This window comes from Sminthopsis crassicaudata, chromosome X (genome assembly GCF_048593235.1).
Source record: "Sminthopsis crassicaudata isolate SCR6 chromosome X, ASM4859323v1, whole genome shotgun sequence".
In the NCBI taxonomy this organism is placed as follows: Eukaryota; Metazoa; Chordata; class Mammalia; order Dasyuromorphia; family Dasyuridae; genus Sminthopsis; species Sminthopsis crassicaudata.
This window is the reverse complement of record NC_133623.1, coordinates 86,115,437-86,133,395: the sequence shown is the minus strand read 5'-3', so window position 1 is coordinate 86,133,395 and position 17,959 is coordinate 86,115,437. Positions and strand designations below refer to the sequence as shown.

Here is a 17,959-nt window from a genome sequence, read left to right as displayed (position 1 = left end):
TGCTCCTGTCATGCTGAGCCCAATGGCTACGGCCAGAGTGATAGCAGTTATGGGTTCCCTTCGAACTCGGGAGTGAGAAAGAGTATAATCTGTGGGTGGAAGAATCTCATCAGATTGATGTATAGTAAGTCGGGGGAGGAGGGATATGGATACACAAAAGTCTCGGGATTTTAAAAAAGACAAAGTAAATATGAAAGTAGTAAAACCAGAGGAGCAAGGTAAATAAGAGTCATTAGGGGCAGCGACATACATATAAGAGGAATTAATCAACAAGGTTTGATTGCACACTGATCCTAGAGGAGAGGGAAGGCGCATAGAAGGTCCTATACTACAAGTCCCGGTCCCTATAATATTACTAATAGTTAGGCCTTTCTGGTCTGAATGATTCCATCGCAATATTTTGGTATCGTTTGTGAAAATGGGTTCAATAAAGTGTGCCAAACCTTCATAGAACGGGGGTGTAGCTGAGTAGCAAATCCAACACTCTCCTGTCTCAGTATAGTTATTTCTATATAGTGCCTGCTCAGAGGCGTTAATTATGTTTAAGAGCAATGTGGCAGAGGGAGGGGGTCCTACAGGCAGTGTTGGTTGAAACAAAGTGGTGATATGGGATACAGCAATAGTGGAAGGGTTCAGGGTAGGGTGAGGTGGGGTGGCGCGTTCTTGGTCCGGCATTGGTCGAGGTTTGAGTCCAGGATGAAGTTTTGGATTAGGACCCATAGCTATAGGGGGCGGCGACACAGGAGAGGTCTTTAGAAGTTTGATGGTGAACAGCAGTCCATCGTCATGTCGTTCTTTATATAGTCTTATCCCCCAGGATGCACCCCTCTGCCAAGAGTTGTATTTCTTTCCAGATTCTGTGAATGTGATTTTTAGGGGGTGGCACCACCCTGTGCACTCAGGTAGGTATGTCCAACCTTTATTCCCAGGGGAAGGATGTGTATAATTGGCAGTGACCTGAATAAAGTCCCAAGAAGAAGAAGGGTTCCAATAGGTATCACCGGTGGTCTCACAGCCCCAGCTTCGGCAATAATAATCAGTTGTTCCTCTGCATTTGGGGTTTAAAGAGGGGCTTCTGTGGTAGCCGGGGCAAATATAAAAGGGGATCGTTTTTTAGCATGCTTCTTCTACTTTCAGCTCCACACCCTCCCCAGGGGTCTAATCCTCTAATCCTCTCTTATTTGGCCATGTATTTGAATCTGCTAATAGTTCCTCTCTCTCGTGGGCGCCTTTTGCTGATTGTGATAACCTTCTAAGTCCCATGACCCCAACGCTAATTTGCATAGATCTGGATATAAGGTAGGCCAGGGAGTTGTGACACCTAATTGGGACTGACTCCAGATAGTATCCCCCCACGTGTTTGTCACTATCCAAGTGTAGTTGTAAAGTTGATACAGCTCTCCCTTATGGGTTGAGCTTAGGGAGATTAGGGGCAGCAAAATGACAAGTATAGCAGGTATTTTCCACATCATTCTCACGTGTATGAAACACGCAATTACTAGTATCAATATTGTTCAAATAGGGCAGGGAACTGGCAGTTTGCGTTGACAGCACAGGATACTAATGATAATTGCAGAAGCTATTAAGGAGATGATAATTCCGAGAAGCACAGGATCCATTTATCTGCAAAAAGAACACATACGTATTTTCTCAGGGTGATTCCCTGGGTAAGTTATTATATTTTTGTTCATTTGGGGTGTTAATGTCTAATTCTCGTACTTTATGAAGAGGGAGCCATATTTTTTCTTTTGTAACATTATCATCAGGATAGATTGACAAATATCCCTGTTTTCTGTCAACTACTGTAACAGGCCCTTTCCATTCTCCTAGTTCATTTTTCCACAAGATTTTTGTACCTGGTAAGCAGGTTTTTGGTGGTTGTAATTGATCTGGCATAGTCTGGGGTAGTTCAATACATACCTTTTTACTTGTCTCAAAGTATCTTTGTGCTGCTGATGTCCTGTCTTGACGAATTTGTAAAAAGTTCATCGTAAAGATCACCTGAGCAAGTTCTCTCTTATTGATTGTTCTATGAGTAACTCCCCCTTTTTGTTTAAAAAATGTTTCTTTCAGTGTTCTATTGGCTCTTTCTACTATGGCTTGTCCCGTGGGGTTATATGGGATACCCGTGATGTGTTGAATGAAGAATTCTTTACAAAACTGTGAAAAGGCTTTGGAAGTATAGGCTGGACCATTGTCGGTTTTAACGGCCAGTGGGACCCCTAAGAGAGACATTTGTTCATACATATGGGTGATAACTGCAGTGGCAGACTCCTTGGGTTGTATGGATGCGTACACCAGGCCTGAAAATGTATCTACAGACACGTGAATGATCTTTACTCCTATATGGGTTATATCCATCTGCCATAGTTCATTGGGGTATTGACCTCTAGGATTATAACTGGAATCAGTGGGTCGAGGTCTAAAGGGCACACAAGAGGCACATGATTTAACTATAGTTCTAGCTAAAGATTTTGGAACGTTATAGAGATGTGTAAGGGAGCGGGCAGAAAGATGATATTTTTCATGAGCTACCGCTGCGGGATGCTGTTCTAATGTAACTATGTTAAGAAGCTGATCAGCTATAGCGTTGCCTTGGTATATTGGTCCAGATGTAGACAAATGTGAGCGAACGTGTAGAAGGTATATAGGGTGTACTCTGGTTCGAAGTATCTGTTGTAAATTGGTAAAGAGGGAATATATTGGAGAGTCAGAAGGGATAAAAGACTCAGGAATGCGGGGTACTAGCAGATAGCAATAGTGACTGTCCGTTATCAGATTAATAGGAGTATGAGGAAATTTTTGTAATGCTGTGACTATTGCATATAGTTCATTTTTCTGGGTAGATGTATATGGGGTATGTAGTACCCATTTTTCTCTTGTAGAGGCATTGTATATAGCTGCTTTATGATTTTTAGTAGCATCCGTGAATATATTTGGTCCTTCTACGGGAGTGGACGAAATTATTCTTGTGGGGATGGTTAGAGTAATCTCTGTAAAAGCTCTTAAGAAAGGTGGCGTGGCTACTGGCTGAGAAGTTATAGGGATAGAAGTAAGTACCATTGCCCATTCTATACTGTTTTGTGCCAGCGTATGGAGAGTTTGTGGGGAGATAGTTATGGAGAGAATAAAGGATTTCCCAAACACCGCTTCACAGTGTTCTTTAGCTGCTAGAAGAAAATCGGCAAGCTGTTGTAGCTTATTGACTGTTTTTTGGGAAATTTTCCGAGAATAGATCCATTCAAGGATTCCTTGTGACTGATAAAGACATCCCCAGTAAGGGGCATTAGTATCTTCCTAGAGAATCTTAAATTGTATGGGCTTCTCTGGGTCTATGTATACTAAACTGTCTATGGCGAGGTGTTGTAGATGCTCAATAGTCTTTAAAGCTTCTGGTGTCCATCTCCTAGGAGAGGTAAGAGAGGAATCTCCTCGAAGGATATCATATAGGGGTTGCATCTGTCTGGGTGATATGGGAAGGGATGGTCTTAACCACTGTAAAGCTCCTACCAATTTTTGAAAATCATTAAGTGTTTTGTATTTATCTGTATCAATGGTAGGAATAGTTCGCATTACTTTTGAAGCGTGGAGGCTGTGTCCTAGATATTTAAAGGGATGTGTGAGTTGTATTTTGTCAGGAGCAACTAGAAGGCCATACCTCTGCAGTTCATAGGTGATTTGATTCAATATAATTTTAAGTTCCTTTTCACAGGGATGGGCTATTAGGATGTCATCCATATAATGGACGATCATGGCCTGTGAAGCCTGCTTTCTGACGGGTAGAATTATTTGGGCCACATAATATTGACAGAGGGTTGGACTATTTGCCATTCCTTGCGGAAGGACTTTGAATTGGTATCTTTCATATGGACTTTGATAATTCGTGGAAGGTATTGAAAATGCAAATTTTTCTTTATCAGAGGGATGCAGAGGTATGCTATAAAAGCAATCTTTAATATCATCTCGTCCCTAGGCATGAATATTGGTTTGGGATTCAAGGCTGCATCAATAATTTTAAAGATCGAGAAATCCTCGAGTTGGAGTACCCCAGGATGGGTGTGGTCATAGGCAGCCATTTGTTGTCCAACAATATGCCATTTTTCTGCTCTCACCCCCGAGTGCTGTATCCAGGGGCAAACGTCCCAGATTTTTCCAATAAACTCCCTGCATGTTTTTATGGGGATTTTACATTCCTTTTGAGCGCATAGTTTATATAAGCGCTTACTGAGCACTGCCCTCTCCTCCGGCAACAGAAGCGGGATACTTCCCCCGCTTCCCATACTTTTCTTTTATTTCCCTCCCTATTCTCAATAGGGGCAACTCAGCGAAGGCAGAGCCCTCTCTGCCGAGGCAGTCTCTCTACTCCCCTACAAGCTCCCGGGCTTATTTACGTCCGGTCCCTGGTTCCAGGTTAAATTACACCCGGTCCCTGTTTGGGCACCAGTTGTTAAGCCTAGGGGTTCCTGGCGTGCTTCTAGTGTGGGAGGAGTATCTGCCCTCTACTTACCCTCCTATCTGGGGTCTTTGGGGTACCACCGGCTTCTGCATCAGAAGAATCACACTGAGTCGAACTGTCGAGGAGTTAAGCGGTGCTTTATTCAGGAATCGATTACATGGCGTAGAAAAGGTGTTCCCCCCCAATCAGGCAGTATACTAACTTATATACTCTTTAAGCAATGGCGAACTCCAATCAAAAACTAAGTACAGAGTTTTTCCTTTTATGGCTGTATATAGATCTTAAAGGCTATGTGTCTTAATATAGGAAGTGTATACATGTCACATGCCTGTTCCAACGGCCTCATACTCTCCTTACTCAGCAGTAAATGTAGGTCCAAGTTGATCTGTACTCCAACAGACGTATAGGCTAACATCATAAACAGAGAAGCCCAGAAGAAAATGGGAAAGAAATCATAACCAAGCAAACGACAGACAGGTTCAAAAGAAGCTGACATAAAATAAAAAAACTTTTCCACAAACAAAATCAATGCAGCTAAGACTAAAAGGGAAGTGAGAAGTTGAGGCGGGAAAGCAGCATAGTCCTTAACTTTTTTTCAATGAACCATTGTGCAGATATTTTACATAATGCGAATTTACCCATGGATGTGTAAAAAGCCAGAAGGGAGGCAGGAAGGAGACTGTGCCCCTGTGGAGCCAGCACATGGGCCAATGACACATAAAGTCTGGATATAAAGAATCAAGAGCAGGAGCAACACTTTCTTGCAGGGGCCAGCCCCAGGACAGCCTGGCTGGAACTGAAAGGAAGAACATGCCACGAGGCACGGACATGGAATCCTGTGGCATGGGACAGACGTGGTGCTCCAATGATGGACAAAACATCCAAATGCAGGGGCCAGACTCTCAGGTAGGCGGGTGCATTGAACACAAGTTGCTCTGCATCAGTACTGGAGGTCTTAAGGCAAGCCCGGATCCATCAGTGGTGGTGGCTGTCTCTCTGCAGATCTATTCTTCTGCTTTCTGCTAGAGAGGGTTTTTAAAGGTTTTGGGGGGCATTGGTGATAGAAGGCCACAGAGTACCGAATTGAAGGGGAGGAGCAGACCTAGATCCCAGTATGGTACAGAGGTGGTTTGGGAGAATTCCTTGCATAAAATCCAATTTGCATAATGTGAATTAAAATGAAGCAACATCTGTCTGTAGTCCATTCTATTCCTATTGAGTTTTCTCTAGAGGTCTTTTGTATGTACGATTTCTAAGTCATCTAAGTTTTATTATTCTCCTTGACTTCTTTTTTATGTATTTCATGGTTGTATTAGGGTAGGTCACAGAGGAAAAGTTGAGGTGCCCTGCCATTATAGTTTTATTTTATATTTCTTCCTGTAATTTAAAAATTTGAATCCTATGCCCTTGTTCACTATCTGTTTTCTGACACCATTGACTGTGGTTCCCCTAAACAAGAATTAGCCTGCATGCCAATTTACCCTTTCAGTGAGGCAGAATTTTACTCTGCATTTTTTCTGACATCATCATTGCTTCCATTATGTTTTCTCCTTCAGATGAGATATAACAGTTTCTGCTTCAGCCCTCTAATTTCACTCTGGTTCTCTCTTTCCAATGTTTCTTTTCAAAATACAAAAAACAAAGAAACAAGAATAGTCTGGAAGTTCTGGTTTCTAATTCATTTTACTACCCACTTGCAAGTAGCAGTGAGTTCATCCCATTAACAGAGTCATCATGATGTATTTGCTTCTGTTTTTCCTTCTTTCTTTTTATCCCATTCCCCCACTAGTTTCTATTTTATACATGACCACGCCATACTTTTATCTGCCCAAAGTTTGTCACCACTTTTTCCTTCTCCTCTCCCATTTCTCTACTTACCTTTAGGGTAAAATAGATTTTTTTTGACCCACGGAAGAAGTACATATAAATACAGATATAGATATTTCCCCACTTTGAACCAATTTAGATGGGAGGGAGGGTCAAGGATTGGTCACTCCCCTCATCATCATTTTCCACTCCAAGGCAAAACCTCTTCCCTGAATGCTTATTTTATGAGATCATTTCCTCCATTATTTCTCACCTATCTATTTTGCATCATCCCCATCCAGACCCTTCACTTCCAAAACCTCTTTCTAGTTTGAATGCTTCTACCTGCCTAGTAAAGATAAAACTCATAGGAGACAGGGTTATCGTCTTCCCTTCTAGAAGAGGACACAGGGTATCAGTAATGAGTCACTTGAGGGGTCTCTATCATATTTACCTTTGAATGTTGCTTTTGAGTCTTCAATGTGAGACTCACATTTTCTCCTCAGCTCTTGTCTTTTCATCAGGAATGCTTCAGCGGCCTCTATTGCATTCAATGTCCAATTTTTCTCTTGCTGTGCTTCCCCAGAGAGGAAGCCCGTAGTGAGTGGAGTGTTCCCAGAACGAGTGTCTTCTGCCACAAAGATGTTGACCGCTGAGTGATGTCCGTCTAGATGTGTTTCCATAGAGAGCAATCCCGAAGTAAGCGGTGTAAGACAGAAACTGGAAAGCCTCTGGGCAAAGGAACCGACCTTTATCAAGGGAAACAAGGTGAGGTCTCAGACCGTGCTGGACGGACCATAGAGCCCACCTTTGTTTCTCTCAAAGGTTGGTTTCTTTGTCCAGAAGTCCTTCCCAGTCTCTCTCTTACACCAGAATGTTCCCAGAGAGAGTGTCTTCTACCTCCATTGTCTTTTCCTCTGAGTTCTGAGAGTAGAGTAGGTGCGTATCTCCGAGAGGATTGTAATTGAACGATTCTAATAGTATTTATCTTCACCCATCAGCATTTCATCTACAGAGTATTCTGACATTAAATCCACTAGTGTCTTTTCCTCAGAATCTTCAGAGATCAGCAGTAGTTCAAAGGTGGAAGAAGCTTCCGAAAGAGAAGTATTTTTATAAATATTATCAGGTATTACAGGTATCGTTTCCCTCCACGTGTCGAGACTGCAAGTGCTGCTTCAAATGAGAGTGATCCACCAGGAATGGCAGTATTCTCAAGAGATTATCTCCTACCACAAGTCTTTTCCTCTCTGGACTATACAGTTGTGTTGATTTTTTTCATTCCTAAAACACAAAAGACCACTCGTCACATGGCATGACTCTCAGGAAGCAGAAGGAGAGGGAGGGAAACATGGGATACTGTGGTGTAAGAAACAGGAAACCGCATGGCATATTTTTACATGAGGGGAAGAATCTAAAGGTATTAATGAAAAAGTGGGGAGGAAGAACAAAAAGGGCTTTTCCTGCATTCTCATTCCTTCCAGCTCTGCAGCTTCAGCATCCGGGCTTGGCTTGAGACCTCCAGCACTACAAGGGGAGCCTTTGGCTGGCTCTGCCACTCAGCCTCACGTCTGGCACCTGCTTGTGTGCCTCCTGTCCATCCATGCTCAGGTGCCATGTGCCTTTCCTCAGTCCACATGTTGCTTGTCCTCTCCTTTGTGGGGCGGTGCCTGGCTCCTCCTGCCTGCTCCCGTCCTTCTCTTGCTCCTCAGTACCCGGGTCCGTGTGTCCTTGGATCATCTCCCGGCCCCCTCCCTTCCCACACGCACGACTCCCTTCCTGTCTCCCTTTCTCCCTTGAAGCCCAGTCCGGGGGTAAATTCACTTTACTCTAAAATTGCTCCACTAAAGGTTTGCCCAACAATCCACTTACAGAAAGAGGGAACTGTGTACAGTTGGTATAAAAAATCGATGCCTCAGTGCAAAGCAGTTTGGCAGAATTTTGATAGAAGACCAATACCTCATAGCACATAGTAAATTAAACTGTAACAGAATACATGGTTTAGCTATGACAAATGAAAGGATAAACTGGGCCTATGAAATGATGAATCACTGTAATCACTAATAAGTACCTTAGCTGAAACCTCCACCTCATTAATGTATTCATTCACTCAGCTATGGATTGACTCCTCCAATGTGGCCGGCACATACAAAGCCAGACGGGCTAAGTGACGAGCCACAAGCCCATGGACAGCATGGTCGTAGGCTCTGGAGATGCAAACACTGTTACAGACACAGTCCCTAACAAGACAAGCTTGGGTTCTGCTAAGACAGAAAATGTGTAAATGTACATGAGAAGAAACACAAATGCAAAATGCAAGGCAGTCTGGGAGCAAGGCTTACAGCAGCTTTTCAATCAAGAAAGGCTTCATGTCATGGTTGGGGCTTGAACGGTGTCTTAATTGCTAAGGATAGAGGGCCAGGTTCAAAGTCAGGAAGGCTCAAATCTTGCTTTAGACCCACGTCAGCGGCATGACCACGGTCACCCCGTCTGACCTCTTAGCGCCTCAGACTACTCTAAGAGCAGGGACGCATTCACCTGGGGAGTCACTCTTACTGAAGGGGCAGACAGAGCAAAGAATGCTTGCCTTGGACGCTCTGCCTTGTCCTTGCCCAAGGCCACATGCTCACCAAGTGCCTGAGGCTGCCTGTGAACAGAGGTCTTCCTGACTCCCCGCCCAGTGCTCGAACCCCTGAACCCCCCTCTGGAAGCCCCAGAAAACTGCTGGGAAGCCATGGTTGAGGAGGATGCCATGCAGCCAGGGAAGGAGAAAGAAAGAGCTCATTGCCAGGGCTCTGAAGTTCTGCAGGGTCTCAGTCCTTTCTGAATTCACCACCTGCCCTGAGGAAAAACGCCAGTTGTTCTGTCTGAGACAGGACCGTCCCTAGTCTTAGTGTGTGGTGGCTGCAAGGGAATGTGAGCAGGCCCTGTAATTGCACAGAGAATGCAAACTACCTTTAATGGAAAGAGGAAGAACAGTTCCAAGGAACCCCGAGTCACACTTGCTCTTGATCCCCAGTCATTCTGGCTTTTAACCTTTTGTGTCCCCCTCCCAGCAAATAGCTTACCTGGCCCAACGCATATGTGGGGATCTGTCCGTCTCCCCTTTAACAGTCTGGGGTGGTCTCGAGTGCAGGTTTTCTTCTACAACACAATTTGCCCCAGTAATCCTGAGAAACTGAGCTATACATTCCATGCTGGTGAGGGCTGCTTCTTTCTGGGGAGTCCAGCGCCTTCCCATGGGGGTGGACTACAATTTGTGCCATTCCTTGGCTGCTCTGTGTCCTTCCAAGATGGTTTCCTCTCAAATATAGACAGAAGAGACCCAGAAAACCCTCTCAGCATTGAGATTAATGAGCCCAATCTGGCACTAACACGGGGGAGAGTCTTAAAGACTTGATAAGGGTCACACAAATTGTAGGTATGGGAGGCAGGATTTGAACTCAGTTGTTTCTGATTCTCACCAGTGGACACAGAGCAGCAGGTTGGCTTATGAAGCTGTAAGGTATCTTTTCAGGGTCCCTAAAACCTATGAGGCTTTAAACTCACCTTCCCTGACTCCAACAAGTCAAATCTCAATCTCTCTCTCTCTCTCTCTCTCTCTCTCTCTCTCTCTCTCTCTCTCTCTCTCTCTCTCTCTCTCTCTCTCTCTCTCTCTCTCTGTCTCTTTCTGTCTGTCTGTCTCTCTCTGTGTCTGTCTATCTGTCTGTCTCTCCCTCTCCTTCCCTTCCTCCCCCCCCCCTCTCTCTCTCTCTCTCACACACACACACACACACACACACACACACACACACACACACACACACACACACCTGTCTTAGCTTTAATGTTCATTTCAACCAGATTTTACCTCCGTTCACAGGTATAAAATTCAATCACTCGACAAATGTTGAGCATCTGTGGTGTGTTTCATCTTATATGTTGGGTTTTTATGAGATGGGGTAGCTGTGGAAGGTCCCCCTGAAATATCTCATGTTCAAAGAGGGGATTCATGAATCAGCTGGTTGATGGCCACACCTGGGAAGCTTCGAGGTCCAGGTAGAGCAGGCAAGCTGCCCCAGGGCCACAGCTATTGCACATGTGCATACCTTTTCCCAAATGCATCAGACAGCAAGGCTCAATTTTCTTTTCTTCTCTAAAACAACAAATGAGATTTGTTACCTGGCATGGCACTGACAGGAAGAGGGCAAAATCCATGGGATACCCTGGTGATGTAAGAAACAGGAAAAAAAACAATAAATAGACAGGACTGATGGAGGGAAGGAGGATAAGGAGGGTTCTGGATTAGTAATTATCAGGAACAGATCTCAAAGTACACTAAAAATCTAAGATTTTGACACCAATTGTTATTGTTTAGTCCTGTCTGCTCTTTCCTGATCCTATTTGGGGCTTTCTTGGCAAAGACAGGAAGGGTTTGCCATTCCTTCTGTAGTTCATTTGACAAATGAGGTAAACAGGGTTAAGTGATGTAGAGGAGTCAGGAGGAAGACTCCATTCCAGGTTTTGAGTCATACAATAACTTGGCTCACCAAACCTCCCTTATTGGAATGGCAGACACTGCTTGTCAATATAATAAATTATAATCTAGAGGCTGAAGCAAAATGCAAACCCTCCTCTTTGGATTAAAAGCTAAACCTTTGAACTTGGGCCAGGAAAGGATGTCCACAAGGAGACTAAAGGTATGTGGGAGAAAGATACCTGAGACAATGGTATAATAAACTTTACTCTGATGAGTATCTCAACTGTTTACATCTCTAAGTACCCAAGATCCAGGGCTTAAGGAGTTTAATCATTTACACCAGTGGTCCTCCAACTTTTTAAATAAGGGCCAGTTCACTGTCCCTCAGACTGTGGGAGGGCCGGACTAAAAACAAAACCTCACACTCTGTCTCTGCCCCTCAGCCCATTTGCCATAACCCGGCGGGCAGCAGAAACGTCCTCAGCGGGCGGCATCTGACCCGCAGGCCGTATTTGAGAAGCCCTGCCTTACACCATAGAAGATTTTGTTAGGTTACAGGAATTTTAAAAGAGTGCACGTTGTATCACACCTGAGTATTTGAGGTATGTATATATTTGTCTCTCTGACCAATAAACTTCAAAGAGACCATAATCAGGACTTCTCCACCCGGCCCCGCTATGCCACATCCTCCATCTCACTAGAGGAGCTGGACTCTAACAGTGGCCGTCAAACTAGAGACGGAACCTGGACAGAGCTTCTGTAGAAGGGTACCCACTTAAGACACGTGTGTACCATTCAGGTAAGTGGGGAATTAAATAACAAAAATTGAGGATAAAGTGGGAAAAAAGGGGATCGCCAACAGTCACTTTATCACTGGAAATAATTTAGCAATACAAATAGTTTATCACCAGGCTAACACAGATGAAAGATATCAAATATCAAGTAAATATGGAATATAAGATATTATATATATATAATAAGATAATATTTATAAGAGTATTATCCAGCTGATATGAATAGAGCATACATATTCAATTTGGAGTGAGGCAAAATAAATCAGATAACAGAGACTGAGAATACTATCTGAAGGTGTCAGTTAATTAAAAGGAAAAGGACTGGGAGATCTTCCAATTTCTGTAATCTCTATTTTGGTGTGTTTCTCCCACTCTCAGAGACAGATCCCTTAAATCCTTAAAGTACATTCTTTTATCAATACCTTGGAGGAAGACAGGAGGGCAGAGACTACGAAGTCTAAATGCTTGAAGATGGAAAGAAGTAGCACCTTTTCCCCTCCCCTAGGCTTCCTGCTGGGATATCTCTCATAGACACAGACCCGAAGAAAAGTCAAATTCTTATATCTAGGGAACTAGTTCAGGAAACACTTTAAAAGCACTAAAAGGAAGAGAAAGGGCTGTTCCTTTCGAAAAACAAATAGTCTTTCTGGCTCCTGATCTAAATAATTCAATTTAAATTAAAAGATGCTAGCCAGTTTTTTTTTTTTTTTAATCAGTAAAGGGAGCTATTTTAAAACTCAATTGAAACAACCTGCCTTTAAAAAAAGCTAATGCTAATTTAAGGGAGCATTAGCTGTGGGAAAATCAAAATATCTTACTTCCACCTTTGAAGGGACTGCTTAAAAATCAGAAAAACTTAATATTTAAATTTTTTTGTCAAATTCTCATAGATACTTTAATTATGAACAGGAACCATATTTTCTCCCCAATAGAGACCCACTGGAGTCCACTTCTTTCTGATATGCTAGGGCTTATTTTAAAATGCAGTTTACAAGCATTGCCAAGGTTTAAAGTTATTTTGAATTTTTAAGAAAATATGTAGTTTACAAGCATTGCCAAGGTTTAAAGTTATTTTGAATTTCTAAGCAAATATGTAGTTTACAAGCATTGCCAAGGTTTAAAGTTATTTTGAATTTTTAAGAAAATATATCTTTGCTTTACTTCTTCTCACCAGGAAAATTTTTCTTAAATACAGAGGGGGATAAAAATAGCACAGTATTATTAATACCTTACAAAAGTAGGAAAAGCACAAAAATAAAAATTTAAAAATATGTATATAAAAATAAAAAATTGGGGGTGGTGAAGGTTTTGGATAGCAGCAGAATGGAGCTATTCTGGATGCAACCTGTCACTGATTTTTGGCCAATTCTAAAATGGAAATTGGAGGGGATAATTTGGTTACCCTAAATGATTACCAGGAATTAGTGAGGGATATTAATTGGATAAAATTGTATTTGAAATTGGGAACACATGAATTGAAAAAAATTATTTCAAATTTTACAAAGATATCCTAATCCAAATTCTAAAAGAAATCTTGCCAACTAAGCTGGGATCAGTTGCAAGCAGTGGGAGGAGCAAAGAAATTCTTGTTACTGGGACAGCTTGGCTGTATTTGGCTATCCAGTCTCAGAAGGGCTTTTCTGTTTGCCCTCAGATGGGGGTGATACTGATTCAAGGAGCCTTAATGATTGGCAAGTTCTATTGAATAGGCACTACGGTCAAATTGATAATAGTTTTAGCTACTAATTTTACAATTCGTGACTAAACATGGGTATTTCCATAACTGACTAACCAAAGTTAGCCTCTTTGTACATGCATTCCCTCTATTGGGACTGTAGATTGTGCCTTAAATCCCCTGGAAAGATGGGTTTGAGAGGCAAAGCTTGAAAAGAGCCCTAAATTGAAGATGACCCAGGAATACCATACCTTTTTTTTTTTGCTTATCTAAAAAGTCTCTTTTTTTTTTCTGTAAAAACCCTCCTTAGCATAAAAATAATAATGAACACTTCATTCAAGATGTCTCCCTACCCTTGTCTTTGAACACTATTACTAAATATGTTTTTAATCGTTCACTTGAAAATACACAGGAGTTATATGCAATTATTATTACACCATATACCACTCAAGATCATCTTAATTATTTTTCAGATAGCAGATTTTTCTGTTTTTTGAAACAGCCCAAGTCCTGAACATTCTGTTGGTTAAAAAATTTCTTAACAGTAATTTTCGCGTGTATGAGTGTGTAAAAGAATGGTTGATGCTTCCCCAAGTGATAATAACTGGATAAGATGTTTGTTTGTTTGTTTGTTTTTTTCCAAGTTTATGGTGTTATACAAAGTTGGGATAATTCTTTTCTGTGTCATTTTTGTTTGTGTCTATGCTTATTTCTGTGCAGAATGTCCATGCCATATGTGTGTCTGAGCTAGATTTTGTTATATAAAAAAGACATAGGCAACCATCCAAGAAAAAAAAAAACCACTGTGCTACTTTGTACGCAGAAAAACTTCCTGAAAAAAAAGGGCCTATTCTTTTTTCTGTGATTTTAAAACCTCTGGCCAAAAGGTTGAAAAAATACACAGAAAAAGTGATTAGAAAATAAAATTAAAATAATATCTTAAACAGATTCTCAAAATTTCTCAAAAAGCCTTAGTAAAAGTCTCAAAATTTGGAGATATGGATTATGGAATTTGGAAATTAATCAAAAACAATAATTAGGAAAATAGCAGTTTTTACTAATTTTTCTTTGAATCCTATCTTGTCTGGAGTAATCTCCCACTCCAGGTGGGAGTGAGATTCTGGAGGGATTGCTGATGGGATTATAGTCATCCTTTTGATTATTTCCTAACTTGTCTAATATGTTAACTTATATTTAAGAAAACAGAAAAGCAGTTCACAGCTAACTTAAAAACTGTCAAAAATCATCCTGCTTTTGAATTATTTAGAATCAGACTTCACAAGGCCCAGCCACACCAAATAAATAAACAAACAAACAAACAAACAAACAAATAAATAAATCTTAACTCTTTCCTGGCTCACCAAGGAAAAATGACTTGTCTTAAACTGGAATATATTCAAAATGGAAATTCAATTTGTCCAGAACATTTGATTGATAGTTAGGAAACTTCATGAACAAAAGTCATATAAATCCCATATATATGGTGTGCGTGTGTACAGATGTGTATCTACATATAGATATGGTTATTCTCAGAAAAGAATTTAAAAATTGTTAACTAAGTTATTTGGAGCTATTGCCATCATGTCAAATCTAAATCTGATAATTGCTATATACAGTATAGCCCATCAAAACAGGATGAAGGGTGGGGGCTGGGCAACAAACAGCTCAGCTCCTTCCCTGGGACCCCTGCCCAAAGTTTTGTTTCTAAGCTTGTCAGTTTTCTTAAACATTCAAGATAGATAAGGTCATCAGCCCCGAAAAATGAGCCTGTTTAAGAGATACAGTAACATATATAATAAGGAAATTATATATAAAAATCCTGTAAGTTCATTTATTGATCAATCCTTTACACCAGGATGTTTAACATATGAAATAAATCAAACAATGTTTTATGTGTTTAAGTTTGGTAAACTTTTGGTGAACTTTGGTAAAAGAGAGAATTTATGTGGCCTTAAGTTGCAGTTAGTAGAATTTGATATGGGAAATGAAATCTCTTGGGACAGTAACTGATACATTATTTCTGAGTTTTGAATTTGAATTTGATTGTCTGATCATGAAGACAGTAACCTACCACTGGAGAGAAATTTCACAAGCTACTCAGAGAAATGTGACCCTGAACAAATAGGAGCCTCATAGGAGAAGAGTTGGGAGCTTTTGCTCTAAGTGAAATCTTTCTGACTCAGTTTCCCAATTCCGTTTCTTTGTTTCATATTTGATCATTCCTGAATCTGATAAAGTAAAGCTATTAGAATTGGGTATCCATCTAAACTAAATTTTATGTGGTCACGGGTGTGCTCTCAGACTGAGGTCTGAAGAATGACTTTTGATGATATTATCATACCTCCACATTTTCCTTTTATGACAAATTCCTATGATAAAAGCAAATAGTCAACACAAATTCAAGTATATAATATCTTATTGTTTTCAATATGAAAATATATAGTCAATATATCCTAAGCAATTTGATGAGTGAGTATTTGGCCTAGTCGTCTATTTGTTAAACATACATAGATATTTGGTGAAATAAATTATAGGTTTCTGAAATAATGTAAGAACAATTAACATGATTGTCCATAAGAATGAACTGTTATCTTATTGTTCATTTGAAACAACAACTGAAACATCTGTAAGATTGGTACATACCCTATGTCCTGTGATACAAATATATTTCATTGCCTGAACATTGGTGCTCAAACTACATTGGTCTTTGTATATCTTATAGAAGTCTTTGTGGACTTGTCTTTTTATCTCAGATCATGCTAACCTGTATGTGTTAGAATGGTTTTGTATTCTAGATCTGGGTCAGCTACAGCTGCTTTGGCCAGCTTCAAGGAATTAAATCAGCCTTTGGACACTTCAGACAGCTCCACCTTGCCACCCGCTCCATAAAACGATGGGACCCTGCAAGTGACTCAAATCTACACCCATTCTCAGCAGGAAGCAGTTTCAGAAGATGAGATCATCCCCCTGGCACCCAGAGTGTTGGGGGCGGTAGCCCCCTCTGGTATTTCTTGTTTAATCTCCAACTTCCTTTGGGCTAGTTTTGGTGTTCAGCCCCCATTCTAAATATCTGAAATTCCTTTCTGGGGAGAGACTGAAGGAGATAGCAATAGAGAATGTTTGTCTTATTTACAACAGAGAATCCTTGTATTATTGACAAATATCTCCGGAACCTCTTGATAACATCTCTGTGCAAACATTGTTTTGATGACTCTAGTCATCATGTATGTATATAAGGAAGGCTGAAAAATGAAATCTTTGCATTTGGTATATACCAGCCAAATGCCCGTCAACTGACGTCCCCTTTCAGGCAGTTTGGGTCTTCCTGAAGGCCAAATGCCTGTCTATCCCTTTACTATCAATAAAGACTTTGTTTCCATACAGCATTAAGTAGCAAATTCATTTGCTGCCGACCCCGCCCTTGGTTACTTTGGGGAAGGAAGGAGAGAGAGAAAAGGAACTGACCCATCTCGGTTTAGAACCTCAGTTTACTCCTCATCAAGAGGACTTTGAGCCCCAAAAGGGGTTTAAAGGGGGGAATTAGAAATGATTGGTGAATGAACCACAAATTATTCAGTCTCTGGATGAATCTCCTGTATTTGGGATTTAGAAGGGCACAATTTTTCACATCTCAGATAAAGGATTCCATGATGTTTTCAAGCCTCTCAGAGATATACTGTACAGCATATTTTAAAACAGCCACAGGTTTTTCTAACTGCAGATACTACTTTAATGAATGGTACTAGAATCCAAATCATGAATGTGTTAGAAGGATATATTGTAAAATGTTACAATTGTATTTTAGCCCAATGTCTTACTTCTATTCAATTGTTTGTTAAATTCAATACCTAGGGTTGTTATTATGGAACATCCATTCTATGTGATAATGTCTAATAAGATTAATGACAATTGGTATAGGTCAGCAGGTGAACATGTTTGAGACAACATTAAAGAAAAATAGAAAGCAGTAGTAGTAGAAAAGATTTGTGGGATTATTTACTGATGGAATTCTAGCAGACATATCAACTATTAACAACACTTGCTGTTTCAGCTACAATTCTTACCAAAACTGTTCAGATTGCTCAATTCGCAGAAAAATTAGCAAAAAGTGTATCATGAGCTTTTAGAAAAATTAATGTAGATTATGAGTTCAAACAAGAATTAAACTTAGTGGAACAATCATCTACATGGAATCATGTGAGCAATTTGGAATCTCGATTCCAAACTTTTTAGGAACAAACATGGCAAGAAGGAGTGTCCAGGGAATTGATCCTGATAATGTTAAATGATAAATGTTAATGATAAACCAAATATTTGAGTGATCAAAAAGGTAAATACTGTAAATAATATGACCTCTATGCTTTGCATTTTGTTCCTCTCACATGTTTTATTTTGCTACTGATTGGCTTAGCCCCATGTGCTGTCAAGTATGTTCTGCAATCATTCTCAACTATGAGAACTGAAGTCCATAGACTTCATTTTTAATTGAAAAAGGGAAGAATTGTAGAGGACTAGGAGGTAAGACTCAATTTCAGGTTTTGAGTCTTACAATAACTTGGCTTACCAAAACTCCCTTATTGAAATAGCAGAGACTGCTTGTCAATATAATAAATTAATAATGTAGAGGCTGAAGCAAACTGTAAACACTCCTCTTTGGATTAAAAGCTACATCTTTGAACTTAGGACAGGAAAGAATGTCCACCAGGAGACTAAAGGTATTTGGGAGAAAGATACCTGAGACAATGGTATAATAAACTTTATACTGATGC

At 40.6% G+C, this 17,959-nt stretch overlaps 1 long non-coding RNA gene across 4 annotated transcripts in view; it reads right to left on the bottom strand.

Moving 5' to 3' along the window:
• The window catches only part of LOC141548782 (uncharacterized), a 90,445-nt gene that overhangs the window by 56,079 nt on the left and 16,407 nt on the right, over window positions 1-17,959 (bottom strand). For all 4 annotated transcript variants that reach the window (XR_012484065.1, XR_012484066.1, XR_012484063.1 and 1 more), the window contains one exon: window positions 6,717-10,467. This is a non-coding gene — a long non-coding RNA (uncharacterized LOC141548782). The remainder of the gene's footprint in view (window positions 1-6,716; window positions 10,468-17,959) is intronic.